This window comes from Pinus tabuliformis, chromosome X (genome assembly GCF_031772625.1).
Source record: "Pinus tabuliformis cultivar Carrire ecotype Pingquan chromosome X, CPIR1, whole genome shotgun sequence".
NCBI lineage: Eukaryota > Viridiplantae > Streptophyta > Pinopsida > Pinales > Pinaceae > Pinus > Pinus tabuliformis.
In genome coordinates this window covers 765,140,940-765,154,706 of record NC_142308.1, presented here as the reverse complement: position 1 = coordinate 765,154,706, position 13,767 = coordinate 765,140,940, and the positions used below count along the sequence as shown (strand labels likewise).

At 37.3% G+C, this 13,767-nt stretch overlaps 1 pseudogene; it reads left to right on the top strand.

Moving 5' to 3' along the window:
- The first annotated feature begins 214 nt into the window (after positions 1–214).
- LOC149142099 (protein GAMETE EXPRESSED 1-like) overlaps positions 215–13,767 on the top strand; it is a 60,319-nt pseudogene continuing 46,766 nt past the window's right edge.

The following is a 13,767-nucleotide window of genomic DNA, read 5'->3' as shown; positions in this document are numbered from 1 at the left end:
TTTCTAAATGTTAAGAAAACTAACAAGTTTCATATATTTTTTCAACATAGTCATAAACATATTAATAAATTGCACAAGATTCATCATTGATTTGTTGTCTTTGTTTTGATATAGTATATTTTTAAATTTTTGTATCATTTAAAGATTTATTATATACATCAATATTACTTTATTGTTTGTAATTATGCAGAAACAACGCTTTAGGTAACTGGCCATGGATCAAGATGTCGTGGTCGTTATACAAGCGCCTACTCAGGAACATGGAGAGAATATTGAATATCAAGTTAATGATCCTATGGAGGAAGATGATGATGCTAATAACACAGTTGAAGAAGTGGGGACAAATATATTGATCCAGGATACATTTAATAATGATGGAATGAATGATGACGATGACCAAGTAGATGGTGTTTTTGATAGACCTCTAATTGAGATGGAAACACAATCTCTTTATGAAGGCTCCAAAACAAGTCTTATCTATGCTATATTGCTAATGGTGAACTTAAATAATATGAATGGTTTGTCACACACTTGGGTCACACAACTCCTAAGTTGTGTAATATATTTTCTAACATTTAGTACTTGATGATAATTTTTTTTGTTTTTCCTCTATTTTTATTGTAAGTTGATCATCTATAAAATTGGATGCAATATGTATGATTAATTTTCTTTATGTTAAGCATTAATAATTTTTTAATTATGTTTTAGATTGTTAGGTAAATTTATGTTACCATCGTCAAATGTTTTACCTCACACATATCGATATTTACATGCCATTATGAAAGATATTGGAATGGAGTAACGAGCTATCCATGCATGTCCTAATGATCATATTTTGTATCATGGATAACATGCGTTGAAAGAAGAATGCCAAAAAATTCAAATTAATAGATATAAAATGGATCAAGTAACAAAAAATGTGCCTCGCAAAGTGGAAATCATGCTTTAATTAATTGACCCTGCACAAAGGGGGTTTTGAATGGGGCCAACGTTGAATTTTTTTTAGTTTGTACTTATATGCACTAAAATTTTACATGGTTATAGTAGATGCATGTGTTGATAGTATGGGAAGGTTCCAAGACTCAAATATGACTCACACAAAGAATTCGACAAAATTATAATATAAATGTCGAGGAGATGAAATTATGTAGGTAGCAAGATGTGATCATAGAAGCAAAAATTGAGAAACTACTAGAAGAAAAAACATACCAATGATCATCACATGGATGCCTCGAATCCTAAATTTATCCATTCTCATAATAGCGAAACACCAACACAAGATTGAAGTGGAATTAAAGACTAGTGTGTATGACGAGATTTAACAACAAGAATTTTGTTATCCCTCTTATCCTAATCTTGTCTCCTCCTAATTGAAAATATTCCTTTGGTTTATGGCTTAATTGATAAACCTAAATTTTGGGGGATAATCCTTAAGTCTAATATCCACTCCCTCTTGTAATTTGTAGTCCCTACTTCCCCTTGAATGCTTTAACCATATACTACATTTGTAACATATGGTCTCTAAAACTTAATAAATCCCCACGCCACTAACTCACGTAATCCATACAACCCTAATAACTCTTGAACCCATAAGCCCCAAACTCTTTATAGGCTAATATAAATATACAACCTTCAATATTGAAATTTTAACTCTTGAAGCCTTTATCTCATAATATAACGTTTAATGCACCTATAACTTGATACTTATATTCACTCATCACAACAACACTTGACCATTAAGCCATGTAACTTATGTCACATATAAAACTGAACTCCTAGTCCTTAAAATATAAGCACAATACAAAATTTTAAATAATCATTGAAACAAGAGTAGGAGTAACTTCGATCTTAGATGTGATCCAAGTCCGGGTGTGAAGAAGGACCCTTCCAAGACCTTTTACTTTCGTGATGTGTTAAAATTTATTTTTAAAAGAACATTAATGAATACATCTACATGCGGAAAGAAGAGAAACATAACAATCATCAACACATGAAAACATAAGCGTTGATAACGGAGTTCGTCCAGGAGGGACTACGTCTCCGGGCCTCGTGTCAAGATGGTGTAGGCCACTGCATTAAGTGTTGTCAATAAAGGTGATGTACACAAGATATGATGTCGTGATCATTCAAGGAAAAATGACCTCACGCAGGAGTGGCTCTAAGAGTTGTTCCACAACTAGAAATCTCGATCAAAAGACTCATATCAGTATGATACAAAAACATGCATGGTGAGCATCCTGCCAACATGGCTCAAAAGGGATGTCAATACAAAACACATGCATGATGACAACAAGAGTAGCCAAGCAACATACAACACAACCAAGGGCCATCTGAAGAAGTGGAGGTCTCACTGCTAAGGCTGCTTAGGCCATCGATCTCAAGGAGACGATCGTATGAAGATGGCTGCTCGCACAAGAAAGTGGACATCTGAAACATAGCTTTCAAAAATGTTGAAGCTTGCTAAATATAGATTTCACAACATTGATTGCAAGAAGAAGAATCAATCAAAGAAGAATTGATCAAAGAAGAATAACTGCATTGGACTTCTCGCTCTGTAGCTCTATGGCTATCTGGCCCTATAGCACTGTGGCTTGTCACTGCAGCTCTGTGATCAGCTAGAATTTCAAGCGTTGTGATTCTATAGCTACCTGCGCTCTGGATTGATAAAGCTATGTGGCTTTATGGGGTTCAAGCATTGCGCTAGCTTTCTAGCCCTCTCTGGAACTTAGGCTCTTGGGCCTCTTCCTCGCAGCCTTTCCACGCAGCCTCTCGGTCTTTCTGTCATACTGCTCTCGCCCACTGTTACCCAGCCTTTTCGCACTCCCCCTCAGCTCTCTGTCACCGTCGTGTGTTATAATACGCTTGGATCAAAGTTGCGCTTAAAAATCAGAGGTCGGTTTTGTTTAGAATAGAAGCCATTTGCTTAGAAGCATTGGCTGGTGCAACAAAATCCTTAGAATAGACTTCTTTCTATTTAAAACATAAATACACTAAAACTGATAAATCCGAACAAAATCCTTTAAAGCCGAACTTCAAAATATTTTAAATCAGCCCTACAAACCCTATTAGGTCTACCTTTAAACGCTTATAGCAATCGTTGCAACGTGGGTTCCTGCCTTTGGCATCCACCGATAACCGACGCCGATCGTTCTGATCGCTAATCACAATCGGCCCAAAGGTCTGGGTCTTGTGCCTTGGGTTTCACCGACCCGATTCGCCGATGCCGACATTCCATCACCGATTTGACTTCTTCGACCCCATATCTCGGTAATCGTTGATCAGGGGTCTTAAATTCCACCCTTTGCATGATTCCCGAGGTGATTTTCCTTATAAAGGCTTTAAGTCCATTTTTATGAGAAAAACCTCCTTTTTTCAAAGGAACCAAGGCAACTCTTTTCGTGATAACTTCATCATCCATACTTAGATTGACGAACCATTCACACATCCACGATCAGGAAGATGAGATATATGCTCTGGTCCTGGTTTGAAGTCATTCTGAGTGCTTTTGATTTTCGAGCATTCATAACCCTCTATCCTGTGTGTCTTTCTGGAGCCACTTGGATCAATCCTCCCCGTTGAGGAGATTTTGGTCCTCCGAAAGCATAAAAAGTAATCTACAACTCTCTCTGTACCCTGTCTGCATCACAAGCATCCTGAAAAGGTCTCACTTCCATCTCCTTCACCTTTGTTCTTCGGAGCCTTAAGCGACGAGCCGACACCTGCTACTTTTGTAACCTGTAGTACATTGTTTTACAAATCACATGCTTGAATGATATGACCAACTAATGACCCAACATCCCACGCTTGCCATAAGTTTATCACATACTCGATGGTCAAGTTTACAACAAGATGGACGTGATATCCTAGCTATGACAACAAGGCCAACCTATCATGGTTGCTTCAAAAAGTGATGGAAAACACATCATCACTGCAACACATGATTTACACACATAATGCCAAACACTATTGTGTGGACAAGTGATGGAAACATAACATCACTTTCAGAGTTTTAACATGCAACTCAAAAGACGATTCAGGAAATGACTAGACATCATTATTGTTGAACAAGTGATGGAAACACTTCATCACTTTTACACTTTAAAATGCAAGAAATGATTTATAAAATAATGACCATGAAACAACAACATGTCTAGAAACCATTTTTCACTTATCATGGTGAATGGTCACCTTCTTGAGGTGGATTTTCTTGTCGAACAACTGCTTTACTTGGTTCACACACCGATGCTTTGTCTTTATGGCACTGCTCTGGATGGAGCTTCCAGCAAGTGGCTCTTTGATGGTCGTTTCTATTGCAATTACTGCAGTAGGCTTTCTTCCTCCATATTTGCTTAACTTGTTTCTTTTCATGCTGTTGAGAGGGTCTTTCACACCTCATGAGTGTTGCCATTCTTTTCCAACACTTAAAAAAAGGTATGGTTAGGTAAACCACAAAAGGTACATTTTTTTCGATGCCTTGATCTTCGTTCATTATTAACAACATGATCATACTCAAAATGAACATTTGAAGATCGAAAATGTTTATACCTTCCTTTGTTGTTTCTGATGTCAGTATGGTGATGAGAGATTTCCTCAGCTCTCTCCCTGCAATGGAAACTGCCATGGGATGATGGGGATGTTTTCCCATCATTCTCTTTCCTCGACGATGTCTCGAACGAATCTGACACCTTTGAGCACTCTCGTTTAGTGTATCTCGAGCTTGAAAATCAATGTTCATGCACAACCTCCAAAGGTTGAGTGATGCCTTGGTTATTAGCACCAAGTTCTTCTTTCTCCTCATGCCTCATCCTTGTAAGGAGCCTCATGTTTGTCCCTATAATTGGGATCTCCAAATCTCCAACAAACATCATACTATGAGAAGATGAAATCAAAAGGAAATCAACATCTTTTACCTTCTCTTTCGATTGGGAAAGAACTGTTGAGGGATTTTCATCATCCGTCGTTGGTGGTTCGTTAAATGTCTCAACGCATTCCCCAACTTCTTTCCTGACATACCCAAGTCCTGCTTGACGGTGTAACTCCTCTACTTTGATGGTATTGACAATGCCTTAGCGATTAATACCCAAGCCTTTTCCTTCATACCCAATTCTCTTCAACAGTTTGGAGCCAATTCCTATGGTGTGATTTTCAAACATAGCGAAATCATTACAGGAAACATACATGAAGATGGAGAACTACTTTTTACCTTGCATGGGTCATGCTGTAGCTTTTCCAAGGCCTCGTCCTTTGCTTGCAGCTGTCATAGCAAAATTTGTTTTTCCTCTTTCTCTTCATGTAGGTGCATCTTCAATTCATCATTCTTTGTTTGAAGATTATGTTTGTTTTTCTTCAGTTCTTCCATGGCCTTTTCTGTGGCTTGCAACTGAAGCTGCAACCACTCCTTTTCCTCTATCTCTTTCTGTAGAGTTTCATACATAAGTTTCACTCTCTTGGAAATGTCGAGCATGGTCTCGTACATCTCTCTTTCATCCTCTATCATTGTTCACACTACAATTCACATCAATGCAAAGACCGCTCTAATACCACTTGATCCAGGTCCGGGTGTGAAGAAGGACCATTCCAAGACCTTTTACTTTCGTGATGTGTTAAAATTTCTTTTTAAAAGAACATTAATGAATACATCTGCATGCGGAAAGAAGAGGAACATAACAATCATCAGCACATGAAAACATAAGCGTTGATAACGGAGTTCGTCCAGGAGGGACTACGTCTCTGGGCCCTGTGTTAAGATGGTGTAGGACGCTGCATTAAGTGCCGTCAATAAAGGTGATGTACACAAGATATGATGTCGTGATCATACAAGGAAAAATTCCCTCACGCAGGAGTGGCTCTAAGAGATGTTCCACAACTAGAACTCTTGATCAAAAGACTCCTATCAGTATGATACAAAAACATGAATGGTGAGCATCCCGCCAACATGGCACAAAAGGGATGTCAATACAAAACACATGCATGATGACAAAAAGAGTATCCCAACAACATACAACAAAGGATCTCAAGGCATAACATAAAGAGTTATGACAACAAGTACATCACATAAAAGATTCCGCATAACATGAAGCAAGGAATCATGACAACATGTAATAAACAAGATCCTGCATCAACATCAACCAAGGATCTGTGCAACATAATGAAGAAAGAAGAAGTACATGAACGCATCATATACCTCACAACCAAGGGCCATCTGAAGAAGTGGAGGTCTCACTGCTAAAGCTGCTCACACCATCGATCTCAAGCCGAAAATCTTGTGAAGATGGCTGTTCACACAAGAAAGTGGACATCTGAAACATATCTATCAAAATTGTTGAAGCTTTCTCAATATCGATTTCACAACATCGATTGCAAGAAGAAGAATCGATCAAAGAAGAATCAATCAAAGAAGAATTGATCAAAGAAGAATAACTGCTCTAGACTTCTCGCTCTGCAGCTCTATGGCTATCTGGCCCTATAACGCTCTGTCTTATCACTGCAGCTCTGTGATCTGCCAGAATTTCAAGCGTTGTGACTCTATGGCTATCTGCACTCTGGATTGATCAAGCTCTATGGCTTTATGGGGTTCAAGTGTTGCGCTGGCTTTCAAGCCCTCTCTGGCACTCAGGTTCTCAGGCCTCTTCCTCACAACCTTTCCACTCAGCCTCTTGGGCTTTCTGTCATACTGTTCTTGCCCACTGTTACCTAGCATTTTTGCACTCCCCCTCGGCTCTCTGTCACCATCATGTGTTATAACACGCTTGGATCAAAGCCGCGCTTAAAAATCAAAGGTCGGTTTTGTTTAGAATAGAATCCGTTTACTTAGAAGCATTAGCTGGTGCAACAAAATCCTCGGAATAGCCTTATTTCTATTTAAAACAGAAATACACTAAAAACTGATAAATCCAACGAAAATCCTTTAAATTCGGACTTCAAAACATTTTAAATCGGCCCTACAAACCCTATCATGTCCACCTTTAGATGCTTATCGCAATCGATGCAGCCTGGGGTCCTACCTTTGGCAGCTGCTGATCGCTTCGATCGCTGATATCAACGATCGCTAATCACAATTGCAATCGACCCAAAGGTCTAGGTCTTGTGCCTTGGGTTTCACCGACCCGATCTTCCAATTCCGACATTCCATCGCCAATTTGCAAGCGCTGATATCACCGATTTGACTTCTCTGACCCCATATATCGGCAATCGTTGATCGGGGATCTTAAAGTCTGCCCTTTGCACGATTCTCGATGTGATTTTATTTATAAAGGCTTTAAGTCCATTTTTATGAGAAAAACCTCCCTTTTTCAAAGGAACCAAGGCAACTCTTTTCGCGATAAATTCATCATCCGGACTCGGATTGATGAACCGTTCACATCTCCATGATTAGGAAGATGAGATCTACGCTCTGGTTCTGTTTCGAAGTCATTTTGAGCGCTTTTGATTTTTTAGTGTTCATAACCCTCTGTCCTATGTACCTTTTTGGAGCCATTTGGATCAAGATGCCAAGCCTTCTCATCGATGAAGACCTTCAGGCAGATTGATTCCCTGGGTTAGCCCTTGGGAATATGATTAAGGCGACAAAGGTGTGATAATTTGGGGTTGTGTTCTCGACAAAGGCATTATCATTTGGGGTTTTGTTCACAATGAAGGTGTGAACATTTTTGGTTTTGTTCAATGCGATGAAAACATGAGCATTTTGGGTTTTGTTCTAAATAAAGGCATTAATACAATCTTAAAAACCATCTTGGTAGAGAGGTTATTTGGTAAATTGGCCTAGCTTTGTGTCAAGCAGTGAAAGTGAAAGTGATCATGGAAGTAATTTGTTCGTTTTATGCTGCTACAATTTGACTAATTTGAGGATTCAAACCCTCCTAACTCCATAGCATTGATTGCATTCACCATTCAAAATTACCTTTCATATTTAGTAATAAGAATATTCATAGTAATTCCACAGAGTCACGTACCTTAGGCCTCGAGAATGGCATCAAGTTGTGGGCTTCAAAATGAGTTCTAAGCCACATGCAGGGTGTAGAATGTTGGACATGGCCACGATGCTATGAATTATCAAGCATAAGAATCATCAACAGTGGCAAGCCCATATCGAATGTGGAGATGAGAGTGGGTGAATAGCCTTTGAACGATATGATGGGAGGAGTTGGTCTATCGTTGGGTTGATGTGGCATCATGTTATTAGGTATTGGGCCTAGAATAATGCCTGAAAATTCACCCCTCAATTGGTTTGATATTTTTAATGGAAACCGAGGTATATCCACTGATTTTCCATCAACTTGGGTTATATTCATGTGGGTTTTTTTTATAATTTTCTTTCGCCAAATCATGTGCAATTGTAATAATAAATTTGATATTCATCACATTCTGCGACTATATTTCAAGAAATCATCATATCACATACTCATTGATTCCTTATAACTAGAAGAAACAACTTGAATGTGCATTAAAAGAGAGCGTAAAAGAAAAAGGACAAAATAGGTGGAAAGGACAACGCACACAATTAAATCTTAGATATGATTTAATTTGGTGGCCATGGCTTGCTAATAAATAAGCATTATAATTTAAGATCTGAATGGGGGGAGAGAGAAGGAAGTCCGCTATTTGAACAAATCACAATTAAAAAAAGAACAATGAATTTTGATTGAGATGGGGCAATGATAGTGCAAGATTGCACACAACGTTCAATTTTTTCCACCATTTTTCCCATTAAACAAAGAATTTGAGCATTGTACACTAGAATTTAAACTTTTTGGGCTAATAATAGGTTGTTAGCTAGGATGTTTTGAGTTGATATAGATTATCACCATGAGGGTATATTTATCTTAGCATTGTTTGACTATTTTGATGTTTTCTATGCACCTTGCATAAGATAATCAAGCTTCTTTTGTTAAATATCATTTTTTTCATTTTCTTTTCATATTGTTGTTAACAATTTAAGATTTCAAGTATGTTTCAAGAAATTGACTGGATTATGATTTTCTCATGGGTTAGAGAAGTTGGGAATTGAATTGTGTTTTGTAATGGATTAGAGAAGTTGGGAATTGTAACAACTATTTGTAAAAGAAAACACAATTTCTACAACTCATTTATTTCTTGTTTGAGGTTTTTGTTGTGAATTTCATCTTTGGGTATGAATTCAATGCATTAAATGAATATAATGTTGTAATACTAAAACATTGTAATGATTTGAAGGAGAATTTGGTTTATTCTCAAGCTAGACAAAATGCCTTTAGGTAGGGCTCTTACTATAACACCCATGGAATTCCCCAAGGGAAAGAAACCTATAGAACAAATGAATGCTTTGCAACAAAAACCTATTATGGTAGAAATATCTTCAAAAGAATAAATTTTTGATATCTAGACACCTCAATCAAAGGTGGAACAACCAAGACCTATTTTCAAAGGCATTGAAGCCATCAAAAGGGCTCAAAACCCTTTTCCATGATGAGGGGAGGTGTATCAAAGATTTCACATATAAGAGTGTCTTGAAATAGTACCTCATATTCACCTTTTTTTTTGTAATTAAAATATTTATATTATATATGATCAAAAATTACAGTCATGAGAGCTCTACAGATTTGCAAAATCCAGCCATAATCATGATCTAGCATATGAAAACCAAAGAAATGCCAGAAGTAGGAGGAGGCCTTTTTGAAAATTGTAATGAGAGTTGGTCTTCATAATTGTCATTGTACTTATGTAGTCATATATTTTACGTAAAAAGAAAAATAAAGAATTTTGTTTTTCAAGCATGGGTTTCATGCTCAAGTCAATTTATTAATTAAGTCAAGCATGCTTTTCATGCTTCTAGGGTTTATTGAGTCAAAAGAATATTTTTCATGATTCAAATTATTGTATTAGAGTCAAGTCCCATTTGTAATTTGAAAAGAAAGTGGAAAAATATTTTTATTTGAGTCGAAAATATCAATTTTGTCCCCATAAGACCAAGTTGGACCTACTTGGACAAGTCGGCCCTGAAAGTGACCTATTTAACCTCCTAGTTGTGTATAAATAGAAGACAATTTGACCTCATTTCGAGTATGTCAAGTAAATTTTATTTCTATGCCAAGAAGAGAGAGAAAACAAACAAAAAAGTCAAGAAGAAAAAGCAAAAGTTAAAGGAGAAAGAGTGAAGGTCAATGGAGGAAAAAATATATCCTAATTCTCTCACACATGTGAAATTCTGAAGCAATTGCAGGGGCTAAAAATCTACAGTTTGACCAAGTTTTGAATGTGTTGACTATCGTTGACCAAAATGAATTTTGACTTGTTGGAAAAACTTGAAAGGAGGGTATACTTGGGTATTGTGGGAAGTCTTGGTCTTGGTGTTCGGGTTTTGGAATTATCACTTTGATTTTAATCTATAAGAAAAGAAGAAATTACGGGGTTTTCCCCTTGGAGGGGTTTTCCCCGAGCTTCGAGTCTACATCTCGTGTTCATTGTTTTATGTGATATTCATAGTTTATGGTTTTGGTAATTGGTTGATGAATTGAACATAACAAAATTAATAAGAAACCAACATATAATCACAACCAATTATCAAAGTAAAGATATTTCAACCTTAATTTCTACCCTCGTGATTTCTCAACATGGTATCAAAGCTAAGATGAGGAGAAGGCAACTTGAAGATCACTCTTGTTGGCACAAGTGAAAGACATTCATCAAAGCTACTTTGGAGGACAAAAGGAAGGATAAAGGCTCATCATTCATCTTGAAGGAATACATGTACATCATCTATTTGTATTTCTCTTTCTACCATTTAAGACTGTTGGTTGCTCATCATTTTTTGAAGAACATCATCATCTTATCAATCTCTCTCTCTTGGAATCTCTTTGATCATCATTCATTTTGAAAAATATCTCTACAAGAAGAAGAATCAAGATCCTTGGGAACATCATCTACATTCTTGGAAGCATCATCATTCATCTTTGAAGTAACCATCCTAGAAGTCATCATTCTACGGCATCTTTGAAGTCTCTTGGAAAGTCTTGGGAGCATAAAGATATTTGAAGACATCATCAAAGGAAACACATTTGAAAAGTAAATACTATATTACTCTCTATGTCTCAATCTTCAAATAAAATGAATTCATTTTGTAAAGAAGGCAACAAGCTTGATGGGGTATGTGCCTTGCGAGGCAATGATGATGGTGTCTATAGTCATGCATCCCCAACATTGTGCTTTAATATAGTGGAAAGATAGAGCTTGTTAGTCAAGGCCTCGCTATATCACTATGTTGACAATCTGGCTCTTCTTATGATAATATTTCAATTTGATATTTTCCTTGTATCTTGTAGTGCAATTATGAATACCTCCCTAGTTAAGAGGAAGTGTTGAAAATTGTAACTAGGTTTGGTCTTCATAATTTTCATTGTACTTATGTACTTATATATTTTATGTAAAAACAAAAAGAAGGAAAAACAAATCTGTTTTTCAAGCTTGGGTTTCATGCTTAAGTCAATTGGTTAATTAGGTAAAGAATGTTCTTCATGATTGTAGGGTTTATTGAGTCAAAAGAATATTTTTCATGAGTCAAATTATTGTATTAGATTCAAGTCCAATTTGGACTTTGAAAAGAAAGTGGAAAAATATTTTTATTTGAGTAAAAAATGCCAATTTTGTCCCAACAAGGCCAAGTTGGCCCTGCTCGGAAAAGTTGACCCTAAGAGTGACCCATTCGACCTCCTGGATGTTTATAAGTAGAAGATAGTTAGACCTCATTTGGAGTATCTCAAGCAAGTTCAAATTTTGTGCCAAGAAGAGAGTGAAAGCTAGTAACAAAGTCAAGAAGAAAAAGAAAAAGTCAAAGGAGAGAGAATGAAGGTCACAGGAGGAATAAATATGCCCTAATTCTCTCACAAGTTGGAAATTATGAAGTAGTTGTAGGGGCCAAAGTTGCAGACCTAGTTGTAGGGGCCAAAAATATGTAGTTTGACCAATTTTTAAAGGCGTTGACTACTGTTGACCAGAGTTGACTTTGAGTTGTTCGAGAAGCTTGAAAAGAGGGTTGACTTGGGTCTTGTGGGAAGTCTTGGTCTTGGTGTTTGGGTCTTGGAATTCTCACTTTGATATGATTCTATAAGAAGAGAAAAATTTACTGGGTTTTCCCCTTTGAGGGGTTTTGACCTAGCTTAGAGCCTAGGTCCTGTGTTTATTGTTTTTCTGTGATCTTATAATTTATGGTTTGGGTAATTGCTTTATGAAATGAAGATAAAAAAAGTAATAAGAAGCCAACATGTAATCGTAAGCAATTATCAAAGTAAAGAGAATCCAACATTAATTGTTTCCATAGTTATTTCTCAACAACCTCTACCCATTAAGGAGAAACCAAAGGTCATCTTGAATACTACAAACCACATTACAAAGGGAAACCAAAGCGAGGTTGTCAAAAGGAACCATGAGAAGAAAACAAAAAGAGGCGGAAGCATAGGAGAATCGTGGCCATGAGGAGGATACCTTGGAAGCCTCACGTGGTCCAATTAGAACCCGAGAGTGACTTCCTTGACCATGGGACAGGGCTTGTAGCACTCAACATTGTCAGGAAGAGGGTGCATCATTAGAGTTGGCTCACTGGAGGGACCTATTTCGACTTGAGCTACCTTAGGAACCTTGCGGGTATTGCGACACTTTAGTGAGGGACTGAATTGTTGATCATGCATCATTGTTGTCTGAGTTGGAGAGAATTGGGGAGAATCTAGAATTGTGTCCATCGAGGGTGACACTTAGCCTTGAACTTTCATTCTCATAAGCACAACAATGTGGAATTCCATGTCTAAGAATTTTCCTTCCAATATAAAATTTACATCCTCTTGGTCTTTGAAGTTATGATTGAGGATGTTTCTAAGAGCCCAAATATTATCACCTGTGACCCCAAATTATTGCATCTCTATGTCTACAACCATTCAAAAAAAATGGTGGGGGATGGTTCAATCAAAATGGTCATATCCCTTCCCATACCTAGGTTGGAGGGTAGGCCTACCTTTGCCACAACCACCTCTGTGTGGGAAACCCTTCTTGTGCATCATGGTTTTTATTGAACTGTTCTTCAAACTTTTCACCAGAATTTCTACTATGGATCTTAGCACCCAACTTCTTAACCAAATTTTGAACTCTCACCTGCTCTGGAATGAGACAACATATTGCTACATTAGTGAATTGTGTGTGTTCCAGCGGAATTTCAACATATGCTGGAGGTCCTCTCACTAGGTGGAAAAATGAGTGTACTAGCTTATAAGCTATCATAAATGCCATTAGATGGTGGGTTTGTCATCGACTTCATCTCCCAATCCCAATCTACACAAGAAGACAAGCCCATGGTGCCGCCAAAGGCCTACTACATGAGAGCTAGGGATGGGATTCATGAATTTAGTTAATGCGCTCAATTCAATGTCCATAACCCAGATATGGGGGTAATACCTATGTATACATATCTCGAATCCCCTCCTTCATGTCCGTTATCAATTTATTAAGGAGAATAAGAGACATTATACAACAATTTGTGATCAATTATCCCCTTGGTGAGTGGTAACATTGCTGATATTTCATGTGGTGGAAAAGAAGTCGACCCTGAAAGGAATATGGATCAGTTACATAGGGGTCATATCCTAGTGACAAGGATGAACTTTGATGAGGTCTTTGTTGAGAAATCAATGCTCGTAGACTTAGGGTTAGATTTGTCTTTCTTGATAATTACTTGTGAATTATGTTGGCTTATTTTACTTATTTGTTATATTATCTTTTATCAAGCAATTACCAAATTATGTGTGC